At 40.6% G+C, this 17701-nt stretch overlaps 1 protein-coding gene across 1 annotated transcript in view; it reads left to right on the forward strand.

Annotated features, from left to right (window-relative positions):
* The first annotated feature begins 729 nt into the window (after positions 1-729).
* LOC122797217 (cytoplasmic dynein 1 intermediate chain 1-like) overlaps positions 730-17701 on the forward strand; it is a 796503-nt gene continuing 779531 nt past the window's right edge. Inside the window, exon 1 of the mRNA XM_044066048.1 lies at positions 730-840. The gene's annotated coding sequence lies outside the window, so the exon portion shown is untranslated. The remainder of the gene's footprint in view (positions 841-17701) is intronic.

The raw sequence follows: 17701 nt of genomic DNA on the forward strand, positions 1-17701 counted from the left end.
ATATATATATATATATATATATATATATATATATATATATAGATGGTTTTCTCGACCTAGATACCATGCATTTTTCCACTGTACTACTAACACCACTAAGCTTGCTATTTATATGCCATATTTAGTGTACCCATTACCCATTTCTTGCAAGCATCTACATGTTTCTATCTACCTCATTGCAAAGCTGTAGCAAGGATGGGGCAAATGAGGCATCTGTTGACTGTCTTAGCATTCATTTCCAATTTTAAAGCTTTAATATTTTATCTGAAAATTAAAATACGTTAATATAGTTTGTGTGCTTTAAAAGGTACATTGCCATAGGAAATTGGAAAAGTGATAATCCTTAAAAATGCAAATGATGAACTTAAATTGTGTATATTTTTTTTAACACTGTGGCTCCCTAAGCTTTTAGTCTTCTTTAGTGGTGCGCTTGCAAAATGAGGTGGGAGGGTACTTTGGCATTTCATTTTATGTAAAACATTGGCATCATGACTCTTATTTTGGAAATGCAAAATGAGAATAAATCTCAACAGTTTACAATAAAATGGTGCAGCACATGACCTCCTATTTTAACAGATGATGGTGTTCACATGTAGCAAAGCTTAGCAATAATTAATGGCTTTTCTACAACCCAGACTGTTAGTTTTTTTTTTAAAGCATATGGGAGTAAAGGCTGAGAGGGTAGAAGCAATAATAATAGTAAGGAAATTATGCTTTGTTTGCAGGCTGAACAACATGTGAAGAAGGAGGCTGTACAGCTGGATTCTGACTTGGATCGCAAGAGACGAGAAACTGAGGCACTCCTCCAAAGCATTGGAATATCACCAGAGCCACCACTAGGTACCATTTCCTAAGTTTCACACTAAAACCATGCATGCTGTCATCACATTAGTGTGAGTTTTGCAGACCCCAGTGTGATCACTGTATGGAGCTCACAATCACGACATTCTCATCATAGATTATCAAGTTGTATGTGCAAAGTTCTCTGAGCATTTCAGTAAACAAATGTTTTATTGGCATTGTGATTGGATAGATCGGGCACCATAGTTCTGGTCTAAGGCTTGTTACTGGTTTCCAGGTAAGATAATTGTAGTACAAGTCAGCATTACTGTTTGCCGAGCTTTTGAAAATATCCCAGCAGCAGTGTTTGTTTTCCTACAAAGTCCAAGGTGTCTTATTTTCTTTTCTTTAGTAGATTCAAATTCAGGGGGATGAAATGAAAATAAACACCATACGTAAAAATTGGCAAGTGGCGTATCGGCTGCAGAGGTGTTGTCTGATTTCTTTGTCCCCTCTTGTCTCCTTTTTATGTCTCTCCCATGAATGTACCAGTTTCAGGCATGCCTACTCCTCTGTAAGGAGGAAGTTCTGTCTCTCACACAAGCACTCTCTCCTTAACCTTTCTGCGAGGTAAGCTTTCCTCATTGTTGAGTGCATGTGTGTTTATTTTTTGACGGTGTTTGTGCATGGAGTTCCACTACAAGTTTCACTCTGTTGCCCAAGATAATCCTACTGAACCACTAATTCAGTTATGAGGATGGCCCAGGAGAAAAGTTGTCCACATTTAAAACTCATGGCAATTTAGAGGAAGCAGTCAGATTAAGTAATAATGGATATAGGATGGGCAAGAAAACCTAGAACCTGAAGAGAATCCAAAGAGACTTGAGAAGGACATGTAAACACTAGCCAGACTGCATTCAAAGGTCATTATGCCAGCACTGAGTTAAAGTACTTTGCTCAAGGAAGCCCTGCACACTTTATTGGATATCCTTGTTCTCTGTTAAAGACAAGTCTAGATGTTGCCTCAGTTAGTAGCTGTGGCCAAAGCTACTCTCTTGTGTGGCATTTAAAAAGATTTGTAATTTACTGTAGTGTATAACTAGCATATTATAGTCTTGTCTTCTGCATTTAATCTTTTTTGTTCCTCCTTTCATTCATTATTGTTGCCCCCCCCCCATGCCCAGTCCGTGCTGGGTCTACTAACCAATTCTTTGGCCCCCTGGACTTATTCTGATATTGCCGTGGCCAGTCAAAGATTCTTAGGCATATCGGGGCTTGGCACATCTATGCATCCATCCATGTTTTTTTGTTTTATTTTATTTTCTGTATGACCTACCAGTTTTCTCCTCTCCATTGTGGCAGCATAGATCACAGTCTAGGGTGGGAGTGCAATGTATTGCCCCCTCCTCCCCAACCTCAGCAGCCGCTCAGCCAAACTCACTTCCTCCTTGCTCACCATGCCTCCTTTAATGATGTCATTTGCTTCCACCAAAGATCATTGCAAAGAGATGCCCACATACCACTCTGCTTCTGGGATGGGTGCTCCCATCCCTTCCTCCAGCTCCATCAGTCATCCGAGCCGGTAATTGAACCTGTGGCCACCTGTGTTAATGTCGGAGCTTTAGCCCTGTATTTCACAGTAACAGCTGCATTTAATTGTTTTTCATTTGGTTTAGTTAATTTATTTTGAGAAACACATCATCTTTATTTTGTTACACACCTCAGAGCTACCTTGTAGGGATAAATGTTTTTGTCCAATATGTTGAGCACTTTTTTTCCCTTTTTAATAGCATATTCTATTGATTTTGAATAAAGAAAACTTGTATAATACATTGCATCACACATACTTTAGATGAATCTTATGAAACTTGAAACAAGCAAGCAATAATTCTGTACGCTATAACAATGTGAACTGTTTGCAAGAGTGCCTGTTATCTTAACAGTTAACAATGCAACCAAGAATTTAACTATCACACTTTCCAGGTGTCAGCTATGTTCTATAGCCTGTTCATATTTAAATAGGTCTAGAAGCATTCTCAAAACAATTGATGTACTATTAACTATGTACGGAACAAAAAAAGTACAAACTTTTTGATGCATGTTACTATCTCGTATAACCTTTTTCTACTCTTCAAGGGTCTTCTTCAGTACTTCAGTTTTCCTTCCTTCAATTATGTCTTTCCATTCCCTTTTCTTCCCTTTATTCATGATCCTGTTATGTATTTTTTTTTGCAATATTGCATCTAGGGAGAACCAATTACCAAAGTGTTTCCTGTTTTTGATTTGGCACTCAACCCCATATTAAATGCTTTTCCTATGCTGCTGTAATACTTTCCTTCTGCAGTATTTTCCAGGGAGCTTATCTCCTTAAACACCCCTGAGATCAGCCATCTTTCATGCATTACCCTGTCGTTTCCAGCACTAAATTCTCTCTGGGTGCTCCTAGTTTTTCCTCTCGTGTTAATTTGTATGGGATTCCTTCCATGATGCTCTATAAAAGCCAGATGTTCATCGTGTTTCACTGTTGCAGTCATGACTAGGGTTCTCCCCTGCTGGCAGGCAGCCCTCGGTCGGCCAGAATCCCAAAGTCTGGGTCCGGCGTCGGCTGTTCAACCCTGCTCCCTGACGTCAGAGCGCCAGGAGTATAAAGCTGACAGCTGACGCCATCTTCTCCAGTCTTTCTTGCCGTGTGGTGATAGCAGTTCGCAAGTCCCGGTCGGTTGACTCCTGACTAATATTTCTACTTACTTCGGTCCGAAGACTTTCTTCTCCACTCAAAGCTAAGTACCCCGTTGGGGAAACTTTTTTCTTGCTCCACTCCGATTTCAGAAAAAGTTAATAATTGTATTTCATGTGGGAAGCAAATACCTCATAAGGATTTTCATTCTTACTGTATTCCTTGCTTAGGCCCTGACCACGACGTAGCTAGTTGTCGGTTTTGTGCTAGATTCAATCAACGTATAATTAAGCGAAGGTACAATTTTGCTTTTCATTACTTCGGTAGACGCTTTAACTACAAAATGTCGTCGGATACGGTTCCATCTACTGGAGTTCACAAGCATCGCAAGGATAAAGACAGGCCTCTGAGGTCCAAATCTGATGATAGCGCACATGTGGAGCCAGCTTCAGGTTCGGCCGTCGTCAGTGAGGCGCTTTTGCAGCCCCTGTCGTCGGCCATTTCAGAACCGGGCGTCAAACGGACTCTCATGAGGAGCCAACCAGGCCTTTAAATATCTCTGTTGCAGGACCTTCGGACAATGCTCCTTCGGATGGGTCCGGAGCCGCTGTGCAGGTACCGGCTTCTGAAGGGGTTTTCAGGCCTACTCCGCTTCAAGTAAAGGCAAAGCCAAAGACAAAGGCAAAGACTCCTTCTAAATCAAAGACTTCAACACAGGCCTCTTCTGAACCGGCTCCCAAGCCACAGAAACAGTTACTCAAGATGGCGGAGGATTTACTTACAATGATTAGGGGTTCTCATCCCCCTCCAGACAAAAGGCCAAGGCAGGATGTTTATTATGATTCCTCTGATCAGGCTTCTGTTTCCTCAGTTTCTTCTTCTGATCAGGAATATTCTTTTCCTCCTTATGAGGATTCTGATGTGGAAGAATCCATTCCTTCAGCTTCTCCTCCTGAGGATTTTTCTGTTGGGGAAACTCTGCATGAAATGAGGGAACATTTCCACTGGGAGGGACAGGAGTATTCAGAATCCAAGAAAAGACTGAGGGATTTTCTTCTTCCCCAACATAGACCCCTGGCTATTCCTCCTGTTTTGGATATTGTGGATGATGCCTTTTCAGATGCTAATTTAACCCCTGATTCTTTTCCTCCTGCTCCTGTTAAGCCTGATAGGTACTACAGGGTTCCTGATTCCCATCAGTTTTTATACAAGAATCCTACTGCTGACCCTGAAACCATTTCTAAGGGTGTTAAGGCCGCTACTGCCAAAAATCCTATTCCTACTGAAAAGGATTCTCGAGCCTTGGAAAGATGGGGCAAAAAGGTGTACACTTCTGCTACTTTGTCCATTAGGGCTTTAAACTGTCAGTTTCATATGCTTAAATATCAACAATTTCTCTTATCTGTCTTAAAACAAAAATTTACTTCCATTTCTGCCTGTACAGAGGATAAGGAATTACATGACTTATTGCATGCCACTGAACAAGTTGGGAAGCATGTTTTACACTGTGGATTTGATGCCTTGGAGGCTTCTTGTAGGGCTGCGGCCTCTGGCACAGTCATTAGAAGACATGCATGGCTAAAGGAACAAAATTTACCTGAACAAGTAAAGGCTAAATTATTGGATGCTCCTCTTCAGCATAGTGTTTTGTTTGGATCTAAAGCTGAAGAGGTGATTAAAAAGATGGAGGATAAGGCAAAATCCATGCAAACAGTTAAAGATTTCTTACAAGTACAGCCTCCTAGATTTAGCAGGAATTGGCCATCAAAAAACTGGTCCTTTCCCTCTTCAGACGGGCCTCAAAGGGGTAGATATAGACGCTCCAGAGGGAGGCCTCAAACACAAGCTGCTTATAGACCAAGGCAGTGGACTGCTTCTACCCCTAGGGGTGGAGAGGACAGACCACAGTCTCAAAGGAAACAAACTCAATGACTCCCTCTGTTGGGCTGCAGGAACGTCTTGCCTGGAAGCCCCCCTCGGAGGAAAACTCTCTCTTTACCAAAATTGGACTCAAATAACCCAGGACAAATGGGTTTTGGATGTGATTTTAAGAGGTTACAAATTCCATTTTCATACTTTGCCAAGGCCAAGCGGATGGCCAGACCTTCCAAAAATCAATGGACGGAGGCCTTAAACCAGGTGGAAGCTCTTTTGGCTGTGAATGCCATAGAACAGGTACCTCTTTCAGAGATGGTAAAAGGGTTTTACTCAAGGCTCTTTCTAGTCCCAAGAAAGCAAAATTCATGGAGACCCATTCTGGATCTGTCAGTCTTGAACACCTTTCTAGAGATTCCAAAATTCAAGATGCTTACTCTACAGCAGTTACTGCCAATGCTGTCCAAAGATGCATGGATGGTGACTTTGGATTTAAAGGAGGCATATTTACACATTCCCATCAGGCAGGATCGCAGAAAATACCTCCGGTTCAAGGCCGGATCGAGGCACTTTCAATTCTCTGCGCTGCCCTTTGGATTATCTACTGTGCCCAGGGTCTTCATCAAATGCCTGGCTCCAGTAGTAGCTTACTGCAGACTCAAGGGAATTCAAATTTACCCTTATCTGGACGATTGTCTAATTCAGGCAGACAGCAAGGATATCTTACTCCCTCCAGCATCTAGACTTTGTACAAAACCTCCTCAAATTCCTGGGATTCTCTGTAAACAAAGTCCAATTTGACACCATCACAACAGATGACTTTTCTGGGTGCTCTTCTAAACACTACAACCCAGATGGCATTTCTGACATCCGAAAAACAATTACAGCTGGCATCAACTTTCAAAGCCTTGGCAACTCTAACCCATCTATCTGCAAGGAAATTCCTGCAGGCTTTGGGTTACATGGCCTCCTGCATCCTTCTCGTACCATATGCAAGACTACACATGAGGAAAATACAGTGGTACCTAAAAAGTGTATGGTCTCAGCATTACTACAGTTTGGACATACTGATTCCTGCCTTCAAAAGGAATTTCTTTGGTGGTCCAGGGCATGTGCTCTAAACAAAGGGAAGCCCTTCCGTCTACCTCCTGCCTCTCAGATTCTAACCATGGATGCCTCGGATTATGCTTGGGGAGCCCATTTTCAGGGCAATGGTCTGCAGGGCCTTTGGACAAAGGATCAGAAGCACCTGCATATCAACTTAAAGGAAATGTTAGCCATTCAGAAAGCTCTATTGGCCTTCAGGAATTTCATACAACGAGGACAACTACTAATACGGACAGACAACACCGCAGTTATGTGGTACATAAACAAGCAAGGGGGATCTCATTCCTACCCCCTTTGCAGACTAGCCATGGATTTATGGAACACAGCTCTAACTTGCAATCTGGATCTTCAAGCTCAGTTTCTACCAGGAAAACAAAACTTACTGGCAGACAGTTTGAGCAGAAACCTTTCGGATCCACACGAGTGGATGCTGGACACCAACATATTCAGGATGATAACAGCAGTATGGGGATGTCCTCACATAGATCTCTTTGCATCCCATCTAAATAATCAGCTACAGAATTTTTGCACCAGGGCATTCCACAGAGAGGCTTGGAAAGTGGATGCCCTGTCATTCAGTTGGAGGAACCTCTCGGGATATGCCTTTCCACCTCTACTTCTTCCACGAGTTTTATTGAAGATAAAACAGGACAAACCCAAGATGATAATCTTGTTGGCTCCGAATTGGCCTCGGCAGTTTTGGTATCCAACTCTAATAAACCTATGCCTGGAGCCCCCTTGGATTTTACCTCAGTCTCTGAACCTTCTGTCCCAACATCAGGGTCAGGTTCTACACTCTCATGTCAGAACTCGCGGCCTGGTTAATTCAGGGCCTTTGATTTCTTCTTTCCTACCCAAGCAGGTTATGGATGTCATTTTGGAAGCCAGACGTCCTAGCACTAGGAAATCTTATGCAGGAAAATGGAAAAGATTTTGTTCCTGGATGCAGGCTCAGGATTCTGATCCTCTTCTTCCTAACATTGCTTTAGTTCTACTTTACTTGACGGATCTCTTATATAAGGGTCTCTCTCTTCCATTAAGATCCATGCTTCTGCTATTTCTGCTCATTATAATACAGAACCTCCCATCTTTTCCCACCAGCTCATGAGACAGTTCCTCAGAGGAGCTAAGAACTTAAGACCTCCTAGATCTCCTCCTATTCCCGCTTGGGATCTCAATTATGTTTTGGAAAAGCTAACCTTGCCTCCTTTTAAGCCTGCCACTTCTGCTGACATCAAGTTTTTATCTTGGAAGACTGCTATCCTGTTGGCACTAACCTCTGCCAGGAGAGTTTCAGAGTTACAAGCTCTTATGGCGGTGGAACCTTATATTATTTTTCATCAAGACAGGGTATCTTTGAGGACTAATCCGACCTTCATGCCTAAGGTGGTTTCCAAAGTGGCTTTAAATCAAACTATCCACTTGCCAACCTTTTTCCCCACTCCTCAAAATAAAGGTACATCGACAGCTACGTTTTTACCTGAACAGAACCAAGGACATCAGAAAATCTGAACAATTGTTTGTTTCTTATGCTTCAAGTTCCCAAGGTAAAGCCATTTCTAAACAAACCATTTCTAAATGGATTGCTCATGGAATCAGATTTTGTTATTCACACCATGGAAAGCAAATCCCAGGGAGCATACGGACTCATTCCACCAGAGCTGCTGCCACTTCTGCAGCCTTCCTCAGGGGAGTTCCTACCAAGGACATTTTGGAAGCTGCAACTTGGAGTTCAGTGCATACTTTCTCTAAGCACTACAATTTGCCTCTCTACTCTAAGTCTAGGGCAGGCTTTGCCTCTGCAGTCTTGCAGGGCCTTTTAGCCACCCCTTCTTCTTTATGACCACCTCCCTTTCTTTCAGCTTTGGGTTTCTACCCTACAGTCATGACTGCAGCAGTGAAACACTATGAACATAGTACAGTTGTGTACACCTACCATAAATGTAGATGTTCGAGTGTCTTCACTGTTGCAGTCTGGGTTTCCCTCCCTCCTGTCCCCTCTTATTTTTACTTTTGTGTGGTTCCTTTTTTCACCATTCTTCTGAGGTGTATTTGCAAAGGTTTTGGGACCATTTTCATTTTGGGACTCCTGACATCTGGGGCAAGAAAAACTGGAGAAGATGGCGTCTGCTGTCAGCTTTATACTCCTGGTGCTCTGACGTCAGGGAGCAGGGTTGAACAGCCGACGCCGGACCCAGACTTTGGGATTCTGGCCGACCGAGGGCTGCCTGCCGGCAGGGGAGAACCCTACAGTCATGACTGCAACAGTGAAGGCACTCTAACATCTACATTTATGGTAGGTGTACACAACTGTACTTTATATGTAGTGTAAAAAGTGTCTCTACATTCCTTCCACTTCATTACCCTTTCTGCCTAGATTATCTGGTACCAGTACTTTATTAGGGGTCACTTTTTCCCACACAGTAAAAGCACAGTCTTCCCTTTGTCCTCCGCACAGTCTTCCCTTTGTCCTCCTTGGTGCTTTTTAAGGCAAGCATGTCCTTAACCATTTCTTTGCTTCTATCTCAAAGAAGATTCTTCCGTCATTCCTTCAGAACTGACTGTGCAATATTATTCTGCTTCCAAACCCAGAAAATCTCAAAAGAAGTCCTGTTGTATTCATATTATCCCCTTCCCTTTGGTAATTCAGGTTTATTCCATACTACTTGTCATCGGAAACCCACCCAGAAAAAAAAAATCGGTCACCCAGTTAAGTTTTACTTTCCCCCCAAAAAACAAAAAAGCTTGATCTAAATAAGTATATGCTGTACTATTATCTTAGTTCCAGTAGAATCATATTTCATTTTATATAGTTCAGCTTGAACCTCACGTAGCTATATTTGCAGCTTTCTGAACAGTAATGCTCAACCAAGTTCCCAAATTCTTAAGTTACTCAATTTTGCATATGTTTTGGATATCTCACCCTTTCTTCGCTTGCTGATTTGATTTTAGGGTTGACTCCTTTGTTGCTTTTGTACCCTGATGTGGTCCCATACTTGTCAAATATTTAATATAATTTTTCATTATTCTGCAGTTTGGCTGACAATCAGAATATTAGTGTGCACTGCTATTTTTAAGATCTGATTTGTCCCATTGATATCTTCTGAATGCTTTAAGTGCTCCTAAGCTGGTTTGCAAGGGGCTACATATAGAGCAAACCACATTGGGGACAAAGGGAAGCCTTGTCTGACCCATCTTGTAAGTAGCTCCTCAAACAGTTGGGCCACGACCTTTCCTCTGGCTGCCATTCCTTTAAGTACTCCCTATTGTATCATGGGGCCTCTTGTCCTTTCATTAATCTGAAGTAAGGACATGCACTCAACTCCATGGAACACTTTTTCTGCATCCAGACAGATTACTTCTAATATGAAGACATGCCTTTCCACATCCTGAAAGGCATTCACTGTAGTCTTGTTTTAAAACGGATATGGTTTGTAAAAGGAGGAATTTAAAGGAGCCTTCCTCTCTTTATGGTATGACGCTATCGGTGCCTTTCTCAAGAATCTCATACATTCTGAGTGTTATTTTTCATTCCTTGACAGAAATTTAAGAACTTCTCTCCTCCAGTCTTCCACAGTATGGGAATTGCCATCAGCCATTAACCTGCCTTTTCATTGCCTCCCCTAGCTCTTTCAGAGTGATCAGTTACATTTATTATCCCAATTACTCCTCTGTTACACTTGGCAATTCTCCATCCTAAATCCTTTCTGTCCCTTCTGCTTTTCCTTTGCCCCTTCCTCCCTATATAACTGTTCATAACGATCCCTAAATCCCCTTAAAATGCTTTCTGTGCTGCTGGTTTCTGTCTGCTCAGACCCTTCGTCTCTGATTCTAAATACTGCCCTCTTTGCTTCTTGTCTGAGCCTGATTGCCTTGTGGATAAATGTGAAGTGTATCCCCTTTAGTGCTATCCTTTGAAACGTAAGTATTTGGTCTGCACTGTTCTGTTACTCTCATTTAAATCTGCCTGGTGTCTGTGTTTCTCTTTCTCCCCCATCCGCAGGCTGTTTCAGCTGCAGTTCTAGAGCCTTCCATGTAATTTCCTTTGCTCATCCTGCTCCTTCCATCTTGCCCCATCTCTCATTGTGTACTTGTTATCCAGTGTTAAGACCATTACAATGCCCTATTTAACTTGTGTAAGGTTCTAAACAGAACAGTAACCTTCCTCTAGTAAAAAAAAAAACAAAAAAACTTTAAATTTAATTTTTCTTTCTCTTTTTCCTTTCCAGCCGTAAACATCATTCACTATTTTTATTACCCAGTAATTGTCACCTATGTATGACTGTGTGTATTCTTGAATGAATAAGTATATACTCATATGTTTTCTTATGTCAAGCATATATACTCTCATATTGTCTTATTGTTATGTGGAGCTTTTCTCCCTGGCCCACCGCTGAAAATGGACCTGTGTCCAGTCGGACTTCCCCGGTTAACAAATGTAAAATTAAAATAAAATCGCTGAACCTCCTCCCTTGTTAATTTCTTACAGGCTCTCATTTCTGAATTGCATTTCTTTGACTTATTGCATTTTCACTTTTTCCTTATCTCCATTCTTCAAATGTCTTTCTCTTAATTGGTGGGAATTTGTTCCTGGTCCACCTTCAGGATCAGCATTGCATAGTCAGAATATTATTGTCCCTGTTCCGTTATTTTTGATTTTATCAGTGAAGTCCTTAAATATAAATACCCAGTCTGTTCATGACATTTACTGGTATTTTGGTGAGCAATGCATGTAGACCTCCTTTTTCTCCTCACATTCTACCTCCTTTCACACATCTAGCAGACCTTCCTGTTCTGAACACTTCGTATACCTATGCTATGTTGTTGCTGTTGGAAACCATTGTTTTGCTGCTGTGGTCTTTATTTCTGTCACATCTAGTTACCAAATTCCAATCGCTTAGAAGTGTTCACATTTCTTCGTGGAATTCCATGATGCATGCCATCACCCTACTAAATGTGTTAGTCTGGTTTAGGTGGTAAATAACACCATTACTACCATCTCCCTTAATCATTGGAATTGCCCCTTCACTGCTACTTAACACTTGGGCTTGCCAGTTAAATGTTTTTCCACTTCCATGTTTGTTCCCTCTGTTACCAGTAAAATTACTTATCTATGGGCCTCCTCAGATGCTACGTTACACCCTCCCACACTCTGGTTTTAAATGCTCCTCTTGAGTTGGATACATTTTGGAGTACTGTTATACGAACCCTATTATGTTTAAGTTGGACAATGATTATTTCTATTAACTGGGTTGGTAAACCCGTATACATTTGCATTCTCTATAGTATTCTGCTCCATAACTTTAATTTCTTTGTACCTAGTAGTACCCCAGTGCCATCTGTTTTTACATGCCAGTTTTTGCCTTGTGCTATTCCTGTTGCCAGATACCTTTTGTTTTCTGTGTTGTTTCACTGGCATCTCCTCCCCTTTCATTCTGCTGTATATTCCTGACTTTCCTGTCCAAGTATGACACCAGTCTCCTTTGCCTCCATAAGTGATGTGCACCCTTATAATATAGTATTTCTTCATGTAGTATTCTCTATATGCATTTGTGAGTCAGAAACCCTCAACGCAGTCCCCTATAATCAGCTGTCACCATGCTGGTCTCTGGCAATCAAACATAACAGTAGATCTCATGGTTCCCTATTAGAAGACCAAAGGCACATGCGTCTTGGTCGAACTCAAAAGCCTGAAATGGCAAAATATTGAAGCGGCTTTTAACCGAATTCTTTCCCTGGGAAAAAATTGTTTTTTGCCTTTACTTTTACGTTTTTCTCGCAGTTTAGTGCGGTCTCAGAGTTAGTATATGAGTTCAAGCCCCCCATAATGTATGTTTTGAAGTTTATTTTTTTATTTTGATGGAACAGCAATTTTTTCCCTAGAAAAAACATAGGGTCTATTAATCAGTGTCCACTTTAAGCATTCGGTGATCTAATATAGACCCGATCTCACATTGATTACTGTGACTGAATGAGCTATCCTCTGTCATTCAAAGCTAATAAAGTGCGTCATTTTTTCTCATTCTCATTGTTGTTAGCTAGGGACAAATAACACACGGAAGTTGTCTTCCTCCATTTAGCTCAGTGGAGAAAGGAAAAAAGGAAGGAAGACAAGGGAAGGGGCTCCACTGCACCAATGCACATTCTGCCTTTTGGCTTCTCCCACTTATGGTATTGTTTATATAGTAACCTCTCATCAGTTTGTATTTGTAGTTGTCTTACCAGTTCTCGAAAATTCATTTTAAACTTGACAGTCATTGTACACTACAATGGTCTAACATATAAATTGTGTAGTGAACTAGAAGTGAATCCTTTTTTTTTTTTTTTTTTTTTTTTTACACAGGTTCTTGGTTTTAGGAAAGACCTGAACATTCATGTATAGTGCCAGATCATACAGATTATCTGTTTTGGTTACTGTACCTCATCATTAATACTTGGTGCCCTTCAGGCATTTGTTGTTTGTGGCGTGCATGTTAGCCTGCCAGCTAATTAGCAGCCCTCTTCCACCGTTTTGAATTTCAGTGGCAGTTTTCATTAGTTAAAAGGCAGCGTCCCCCAATCAGATCAAAGAAAAGGATCCGCTGTGTGTAAAACAAAATTAAGAAAAAAATTGGAGCTTTAAACTGCAAACTACTCTCTCATGATTATGGAACCAAAAGGAAGCCCTACTCCAGCTTCACTAGTTCACTTAACAGTTGCATCTGCAGTTAACTCTATACTGTATATGCATATTTTATGCATTAATTATGCAATAACAATTCCAACAAGGTTTACATACAAGGTTTAAAAAATATTTTATCTTGAAGCATACATGATGGCAAACACAATTGATATTTGACCTCTGTCAATGAGTATTTGTTAGAATTGTAAGGTGATAATTTAATTTTTAAAGGCTCAGGCCACATCCACTAGGAGTTAAAGATACATACTCAAAATAGTTGCACTGGAGTGAACCCTTCATTTCATTCTTAAAGAAGTATCTTTCATATATTCTCACCCTCTCTACTTCAGTAGCATTAATTCGCAGTGTTATTCTTCTTTCCTCTTCCTTGCCATCTTGTTAACACATTTTCTTTGAATAACTGGAGAAAAAAGGTCTTTCCGTTGCGTCTTCTTTCCCACTTGAACTTGTTCCATATGCCTTTTCATTTGGAGGGGACTTTTGTCTTCTTCTCAGGAGCAATATTTTCTGCATATTTTCCAGAATTCCTGTAGTCTATTGCACATTTGAGAATATTTGAGGACCCCTGGGGAAGCTGTATGTTGTAGCCCACTGGGTATAACATTTTGAACACATTTGTCTGTATTCATCTGCATGACTACTTGGAAGGCTGCTCTTCTCATGGACACTGAAGAGTCCTAATCCACATGGATCCTACTCTCTCCACATAGCTACTTGGCTCGTCTCTGCCAAAGCTGTGGTAGTATCTTTTCTTTTTGCTGATACTGCAGCAACCAAACCAGCATTTGGCTTGGTGGCCTAGGATTTTTTGTGGTCTCCATACTGCATGGTGTGCCTATCCATTTTGATGTGTTCTGGCAGTCCCTTTCATAAAGCAGTCATGATTTTCATTCTAGTCCCTTGAGTATGGTTCTAAATCAGTTTTTTTTTCTGTGTGAAGTGGATCTGTCCTCATGATTTGTTAGTATTCTCCATGTACACTGTGTTTGTGCTTTCATGGCCTCTGTAAGGTCTTTGAGCTTCACATTTTTCTCAGTCACAGTTTGGAGTTGCCTCTTATCATGGCTTGAATATAATTGGCCATTTTGGATTCATTTTGCAGATTTCAGTGAAAAAAAATTCCACTGAGACTTCTTCATCTGAATTGCTATTATTCACAGTATCTAGGACTGGAAACAGTCTGTTTTAGCTGTTTTGTTGGCTTTTCTTCAGCAGGGTTTGAGAGCATAACTTCATTAGATGACCTGCACAGATAACTTCTTCCTTGGTTTGAGTGAGTTTGCTCTTACCTTTGGCAAGATTTTTATCTTCTGCTGTTTTTGTCTCATGGATAACTCCTTTGTGGTATTTTCAGAAAGATATCTTGCTTGAAGTCTCTCTCTTTTTATGTATTTTAATTATAAAGTTAAAATCGTGTAGTATTTCCATTACTGAGGATATCTGAAAGAACCTAGACAATTATCAAGTTGCATGGTCTTTGTGTTATACCTATCAAAAGCTGTTGTCTCTGTGAGCTGTTACTCATGCAAATGTCTGTGTCCACTGAAGTCTCTTACTAACATTCCCTTGATGTAGGCATTAACAATCAAACTGGATATACTGCAGACAAGTATCTCTGGCCCCAGAAGACGTATTGAAGATATTCCATAAAGAATTGCAGGGACATGGGGTAAAGCATTGCCTGACTACCGACCCCCAGTACATGATACTGAAGACTCACTTTTATGGCTTGATTCGGTCATTGTGGTGATAGTCACCTCCCATCCTCCCAAAGTGGTCTGTTGTGGCAGTGCAGGTTCTCTGTAAGTGCTCTCTCCAGTCAATCCATGCTCAAATTTGTACACGTTTGTGTGGTATTTTTATACCTTGCTAGACTGTGGGACGCTGATCTTCCCCTTCATGTCAAGCATGTAGCATGGGAGAGGCGCAGAACCTGGCACCATTACAGCTGCTTTCGCTGGCTGGAGTTACTTAAGGCCCGTGCGAGTTAAGTAATCCCCCTTTATAAACACAGTCATTAGTATGTTAACATTATAAAAAGTTATGAAACTTTTTTTTTTTATGTTTTGGAATAAATCCCCATAGATAGATAGGGTGGGGGCTATAAAAAATAATGTAGAGAAAAGAGAAACTTTATGGCAAATCAGACCAAATGCTGATTAACATCCATGTTTGAATGAAACTACCAATATTAAATGTTCCTTGAAATATAGATGTATGGTCTGACCTAACAGTTGTAATAATAATTTAGAGCAACAACAACAGAAGTTGTTAGTTGGTTTTGTGTTATTTAATATTTTTACCAAATATTTTTTACAAAACATTTTTGTAGAGCTTATTAGAGGTTGTAATTGGCTTATTAATTAATTGTTTATTATTGAAAGTTAATTGGATTGATTTTATTATTTAAGTAGCTATTTTGTGATTGCCATTTCTGAAGAAGTCCTTTTTGGATAAAAGCAGAGTTAATAAGGTTTAGTACGCTTAAGAGTGTTCCTGCATTTGTTTTGCCCTCTGGTTTGTGGTGTTTTTGTTTGCTGTTATTTTTGGCCATTGTTCTTCTTTTTTTTTTTTTTTTTTTTTTTTCACCTTCTGTTTGCTGACATCACTGTTTAAGGCTAGACCACAGTGGGACATACGTTTTGAGAGTGGTCTCACCCTTAGTCTAGTGACAGAAATGTTCACTAACACTGTACCAGTTGCACTGTGGGCTGTAGCTTCCACTAGAGTTGAACCCCAAACCTCCCCCTAAGAAAAGTGAGCAAGTAAACCCACATCTTTCCCTCCCTATGACTCTTGCAATGGTCTGAGCCATTATCTGAGCTGTGATCACTTGCAGCATAATTACAGCTCTTTCTGTGCACCCTTTAGCTGCACGTGATTATCTGAACTTTGTCTTTTATTACACTTGTGGTTAACCCACTCTTTTCTCATTCTGAGCTCAGCAAAGATTTAAAGCATTGCTAGTCACCACTACCTGGTCAGCTTGCACCCATGCCTTTCGTATGAAGTAATATACATGCAGTACAGTCGCAGAATGTGGAAAAGTTGTGGTGGTGGTGGTCTTAGATAAAAAAAATATATATATATATATATATATATATATATATATATATATATATATATACCAAGCTTTCCAAAATACTGCTACTTGCTGGCCACAAAAATGGCTCATGTCCTGAGTAGACGTACAAAAAGATGCATTACAGACCAAACCAGAAACATGATAGCTCTTTCGTACCACATCAGGAGGAAGGCCTTGACTATAATAATGTGCTGTGCAAAGAGCTTATAACTGTAATGTGTTTGTGTGGCAAAACTCCCTATAAAGAACTCCTTATTACTTTTGTCTTAACCTTTTGACATTGGGTGCAGTATTCTCTAACAGCGTCAACAAGCAGAACTTCAGGTGACAAGGTAATCCTAGGTCTGATCATAAAGACTGCCTTTAGAACATATTGGAGATGGTGCATTTCTGTAATGAACTAATTAGTGTAATTATCAACTTGAAGGTTTAAATCTGGAAATAAATGAAGAAAAAAAACTCTGAAATGAGATATGAAGTTACCCATTAGCCCACTGTTTCATTTCCCATTCTTGTCACTCAGGAGGAGGCCATGCCTAACCTGTTCATGGTCTTGTTCAAAGTGAGGTAAGCATAGATGACATTTGTTCAGAACATTGAGTGCCTTTCTGGCAGCCTGCCATTTCACTAGAGATCACTGTAAGGAACAGACACCCCAATATTCAGGTACTGATTTCATTTGCAGGTATATACAAAATACACGACAACTCTGTAGGCCATATTAATGGTACATACTAGCTTCATAATGGCAACCATCTAACCAACTATGGAAGTGATTTGGATTTTTAATGGTGATTTTTGGTACTGTGAGTAATGAGCTGCAAATGTTACTTTGGGCTGGAGACCAGGTATGATCCTAGCGGACAACATAGGGACTTGCATTAAGCTTGTATATCTTTTTCAATAATACCAGCATGGGGCAAGGTGCCCAAAGCCTTGGCCAGGTCAAGATAAACAGCAAGCTGGAAGTGACCACTGTCCACAGCCACTGGAACATTTTCAAAAATGTTTAATAGTCTCATGAAACAGGACCTGTCCTTTACAAAAACAAACTAATTGTTGGCTAAATATGGTAAGTTGCCCAAGTTTGCATAAATATGTTCTGCGATGTGTTCCATGGCTGATTGGAGTATAATTGTCCAAATCTGCAGAGGGGCCACCATTGTGTAAGAAAATGTCTGGAGAACAGTCCCTCATTGGGCAGAAACCTTGGGGATAAGCTGAGGTTGAACAGTTTAAGTAGAAGCTCAGATAGTGTATAATTGGCACTTATGAGAGGCCAGCCTGGTGTGTTGACTGATCCCATACTAGTAATATTTGTAGTCCTTGAAAAGGATTTGAAGACTTGTTCCAGTGTGATTGCAGGAAAAGCTAAATTTTCAGAGACAGCAAGGGCATAAATGTGGGTAGGAGGAATAAAACTAGCACTGTTTTTTTCTGCTATTTGCTATATCCTTGGGATTGGAATGGGGTATGATATTGGGGATGAGCTCCA

The sequence above is a fragment of the Protopterus annectens genome, chromosome 3.part0 (genome assembly GCF_019279795.1).
Source record: "Protopterus annectens isolate FY-2018-M chromosome 3.part0, PAN1.0, whole genome shotgun sequence".
Taxonomy (NCBI): Eukaryota; Metazoa; Chordata; order Ceratodontiformes; family Protopteridae; genus Protopterus; species Protopterus annectens.